Here is a 6,000-nt window from a genome sequence, read left to right as displayed (position 1 = left end):
ATTTCGTACTCCAGAGGCACGAAGGACTCAATCGACTCTCAACCTTGATTCGAAGTCAGAACCTTACATGTGTACAATACTGGCGCTATCATACAAATGTAGTGACATAGGACATCACTACTGTGTTGGCCCGTATGGGGACTGGAGGTGGGTGTCATGGAGGTTGTGTCAGGTCATGGACACTGTACGTGAACCCGACAAGACACGTGACCGGACAAAGGGGGGCTACGGGCCCCAAGGGGGAGCTCGGAGGGTCACGTGGTTGAGGACCCGGACCTTCCCGAAGGAACGAGAAGAGAGGCGTGGCCTGGGCGGAGCCGGCCACGACACAGCGGTTATAAGCGGGGTGTGGACGTCATCATCGGTCCCCGATCGCCGTTCGTGACCAGGCAGCCCGTTGCCTGCTTTGGTCACGCTGTGTAGTGTTCCCAGAGTGTTAGTGAGATTAGGAAGGTGGTCACCACCTTATGTATAGTGTTTACATTGGTTACTGTTATAATAAATAGTGTTGCCTCCAAGTTGTGTGTGCGCCTAATTCGAACCCACTACACAAATATGGTGCTAAGACTGGTTACTATGGCACTAGTGTTGTGCTGTGAGTATGGTGTTATGGATAATTGACATGAACGGTGAATCTCAATTTTCTGCTAAGGACTCCTTTCTCAGAGCTATATCACACCGGGTTTGTGAGATGTCAAGAAATCTGATTGCTGTGTGATAATAAGTCTACCATCACAGTCGTTTTTGTCCATCAGGATTCGCCAGGTTAAAACAAAATTGTGTGTCACTTAGCGGCACAGCATTGCTTCACGGGTCCGACTAAACCTCTATATCTTCATGAACATCCGACTAAAGGATGATGCAAACCAAAAAAAACGTGCTTTATCCAATGGATATTTACCTAATTATAGTCCACGAGCCAGATATCTCACTTGCCGGTACCAACTGACGTGGCATCACTTTAGCGGTTCTAGTTTCTTAACGTGGTCAATAACAGCGAGTTATGTGAGAACTACTCTAAATGAGTGAGTTATTAAATAACGCACTGGTATTAGTCGTAAAAATACATTGGTGCAAATAAAGTGTTCGGTGCGCCTTTTGGCGTCATCTGGTCCAACACCATGTGAGACTAGGCTCTAAGAAAAGCTGTCTCGGGTGTGGACCAATCAATTTCAAGGACAGTGCATACATTATCAAAGTTGTGTTTTTGTTTGCATTCCGACCGACGGTATTGTGGTCAATGCAAACATGACTCATCGTAAAAAAAGGTGTTAGTTTTGTTGCCAGATAAAAGGGTAAAAAAACAATTATCAAAGTGTTTGTTACCTGCATCTTCCCGGCTGACCAATATCAGTTTGAAGCTTCATGAATGAGAAAGAACACTCTCAAGTGACGTGACTGCCAGGCATGTTGCAATCGCGCTCTGTTGAAGTCACTGCAGTGACGTTGCAGTGACATAAACGGTGAAATAACACGTGGCTCATGCATTGGCAGCTCCTCAGTCAGCTTCACATCAATGCACAACACTCACCAAGTGCGGGCCACCTGTGGCACGGAATGTAGCTTCACCCAGAACTACCCCCTGTAGCCCAGAGCTACTTATCAGCGCTTCAAGATGTGGTTGCATTTAAAGACACGAGAAAACCATGGCAATTTAGATGTACAAATCATCTGGATGCAACTGCATCTCTGTCGTGAACACAAGTGCGGGACACATTTTTTTCCGTGGTGTTTGGCGATGAGTATTTACGTGTGGAGTGAGGAAGATAGGTTTTGTGGATGACAGTGAACACACTGTGTAGCAAAAAAAACAGTCATAGATGGAGGATGCACTTTGGTTCTCTCGGTAAAGTCACGTAGAAAGAAAATAAACTAAATAATAGAATACGACGTTTCGATTGCAACACAAGATGCTATGCTAATGGACGTCTTCTGGACCAAGAGATATTGTCCTTTAAACTGCGAGAGGTGTGTAAGGTTATACGAACAATACATTGTTCACAATGAAACAACGACACACGTATTTTTATATTGTGATGATTTATCTCGTGCTATTGGGTCCGATAGTGTGAAGGCACGCCCTCTCCATATCTGAGGCTCCAGTAGGGCAGCAGTGAACATTAATGACTGTACTTTACGGTACTGTACTGATGATTCCTAATAATAATAAGCATAATGAAACGAGTCTAACGGTTGTGCATATTTTTCACGGCTGGCTGAAGATCGTGCACATTTTCGTTCAATGTATTCAGTTTGGTGGCCCAAGACGAAAATTACCACAATGCAGTTCTGCTGAATTGGTGGATTTCGCACGTGCAATGCAATTGTGTGTTGTTCAATAGACGGTATTTGTTTTACGACCTCTACTAATTCTTCTATTGTGATGGAATTTCTCGTGACTTACGGATTTGAACGAAATATCCTCAAACTCATTTTTTTCTAGTGCATCGTGTAGAATGTATCGCTTCTTCATTTAAAAGGACCCTTTATTAACACACATAAAATGAAGCGGAATTGAATGCCTTTACTGTGAACTGTTAATATAAAAAATATTTGAAAGCACCACTTTGTTCTCGTACAGGAACAGCTCCAGTGCCTGTTATTGTAACCTGGTGCAAGCCAGCATGTGCTAATTTCCAACAACACGGGAAAAAGGTTTGGACTTCTAAAACACTTGATTCACACTGAATTTATGTGGTAATACATAATACGTCTTTATACCAGGAGGGTACGTATCCTGTTAAGACTGGTAAATGTATGCTCTTGTGAGTGAGCTGTACTGAACTGCCTGTCAAAATCTAATACAAATATATAGGGAATATATTACACGTTATGAAATTTAATGAACAGTGTATTGTCTTTATTTACAGAAGTGTATACAACGTAAATGTCGAAAATGTCGAAAATGCAGCTCTGCAATTTGCTCAAAGTACTGCTGGCAGAAAGGACCACCATTAGAATGAGGCGAGCGAGGCGCCTCCACAGAGGGTATTTGGCCTACTCTTCCACGCCTGCCAGACGTCTTGGGAATTGTGAGATTGCCCACGTTTGACTCCATCACGTGCAGCCTGCGGATCGTCTCACCGCAGTCTCCATTTACATTTGAGGCACCGCATTTTCCAAACTGCAGTGGTGCCGGAAAATAAAATTGAACAGGCGACCTCTGGTTTGACAGTCCAGTGTGATGACCGTTTTACCATGGCAGCATCGATGAAAGTGCACGTATAAAGGGTGGCACATTCAGGTGGAAACAGTGAATCAACTAACGTTTTGTTAAAGTCCTCAAAACATCAAACTAATTTGCACCCTTAGTTTGTTGCTTAAAGACATTATCCTCACTTAGATTTCCCAAATCCGAAAGGGGAAGAGCACTCCAACTGTTGCATTTTCCAGGTCAAAACTACGTTAGGAAATAAACACGTTAAATAAAATAAACCTTTGCTAGTAGCACTCCACATTCCAGCTCTAAAGATGTGCCTTTCACGTATAACCCGCACAAAAGACGAAAAAATATCCTGCATAGCTTCAGCGGACTGTCGGAGCAAGTGCTGTTAGCGAGCACACAAACACACTCACTGCAATTAACCTGACCGAAAACAGCATGTGCGCTTTATATGCGAAAAATACTTTGAAGTAACGAACGCCTCTGTGCCTCAACTCTTCAAACAGAGGCTCGCCACTGAGACAACTATCTTAGGCAAAGTTGTGTACTGCACGAATTACATATGCTTCATAATCAACATCCACTTATTATTTTACAACTACCCTTTTGCCCGTCCAAGGATGGGTGTATTGCAGTAAATCTTAAACTTGCAAGCGAAAAGCAGACCGCGACGTGATATAGTCATTGCATTAATGCGTGTGCCATTTGTAAGGGCTCGGTGACACAGAGGTATTTCATTTAAAGGTAATAATCCCTTGTTCATCATGACGTCCTTTTTACTTCTATGTCTCAATAGCGTTACGGAGATCACGTGACGTGAGGGTTCTGCCTTTGTAGTGAGGGTTGGAAGTTGACGCCGAGGAGGGGGGAGGAGGCGCCTCGCCCCCCCATGTGGAGTGACGTCACCTGCTCATGATTATTAAGAGGGGGGGGGGGGGTTCTCCATGCGGAGTGACGTCACCCGCTCATGATTATTAATGAGTGGCGGGTCCATGTGGAGGACGTAACCTGTTCATGAATATTAATGAACAGACATTCCTGGGTGATTACAGTAGGTATTATTATAGTGACGTTTTATCTTTTTTATTCACCTACCCGAACGGTCGTCATGTTTAGCTCGCTTGGACAGTCGTGATAAACGCCTGCTAGCAAGCACCTATAAAGGCTTGTCGAACGCATGAGATAATGGGCCAGCACCACAGCATCGCTGCCTTTCGTGTCATCAGTGATGGGCCTCGCACACCTGCACACACCTGCACCAGGTGCCATGCCAGGAAAGATCAATATCTTATTTAAGCAGGTGGAAGTCCATTGATATGCTAATGAATTTTTTTACTATACTGGAAAAAGTAATACATAAGTTCATGTGTGCTTTTAATATCATGTTCTTAAAACTTTTTGCCTCTCGTACATTTATTAAATGCCCAGAATTCGTGTGGCACACTCGTACAGACAAAATATATTCTAATAATTCACCTTCACATGTACTAAACGGCAGTAGTCTAAGCATCACTAATGATTTATTTTGGTGAAGCTGCGTTGGTGCACAAGCACATATAACAAAACAACTCGTGATAAGTGACAATTTGGGCAATGGCTCTTCATGATGTGCTATGAAGAAAGGACAATACCAAAAAGCCTCCAATTATATATTTTTCATTTTAAGGCCGGAGTATTATTGATGAATTTGTTGAGTATTTGTGTTATTTAAACTTGAATAGCTTGCCTGTGTTCACTCCTAAGCCAAACCTGCTGCATCGCCGCAGTTCCTGCGTAATCAGCGGAATATTACAATGCTCATACAGTATAGTGATGACAATTCCTGTCAAAGTTTGGAAAACTAATTATCACGAGATCCCAATGAGCTTGGTCAACCCACTCTGCTGAGACCTCCCATCGGTACCGCGAGACTCTCCGCGCATACATATTCTACTTGTGATACCAATGACACTTTTTTATGGCACTTGCCAAATCTGAACGTTTGTTATCGCGCACTCTTACGAGTCTAGTGTGTGGTTGGCACGGCACAATAAAATGTGCCGTGCCAATCACACATCGTAAGCTCCTTCTTGGTTCTTTCGGTAAAGTCACGTAGAAGGAAAGCTTTAAATCGAAATTTTACATCGTAAGCTCTTTGGAATAAAAGCACTGTTTTAAGTTACTTGAAAAACCGGCTCAAACTCAAGGATGGATCACAAAACTTTTGCTGGTAACTGGGTCCGGGTCTTCCGACCAGAGATCTCGGTGAAACTCCGTTGGCCGTATCGCACAATTTTTTTTTACGTGCGGGTACAGGCAGCAGGATCACAGGGAGCTGCGGGTCGTAGTTGGCGTCGATTGGCGTGGAAGATGGCAGCCCCCATGCGGGCTCACTCTGTTCAGTGAGAACTCACGACCAACTCAACACGACCAACTCAACAATTGAACATCGATTAACGATCTCCCAGTCTCCAGAGCAACAACTCACCCAACTGCTACGCTTGTCAACTCATTGCATGCATTTGTATTTTGTGTAACGCGTAGCAATATGTAGCTATTTCATATAGATATAAATCAGAGGTTCTCTCTTGTCTTCAGAACATCATTTTCTGGGGGGTATTTCTAATCACAGTCATAACGGACCAACAGAGAGCAATCTCTCTTTTGCATCGGTGTGTTTATATAAACAAAAACCCTGATATTTGCTGGCTCTCACGTGCAGGGGGGATAAACTACACAAACTCCACGGTTGCAGCTACCGCAGTAGTCCAGATGAAGGCTGATGTATGTGCAGTATTCTTTGGGTCTTTCAGTAAAGTCACCTAGATAGGTTCAAGGAGAATAACAAAAAAATAACA

This window comes from Lampetra fluviatilis, chromosome 14 (assembly GCF_964198595.1).
Source record: "Lampetra fluviatilis chromosome 14, kcLamFluv1.1, whole genome shotgun sequence".
Lineage (NCBI taxonomy): Eukaryota > Metazoa > Chordata > Hyperoartia > Petromyzontiformes > Petromyzontidae > Lampetra > Lampetra fluviatilis.
The sequence above is the reverse complement of the archived record's forward strand: the minus strand, read 5'-3'. Positions refer to the sequence as shown.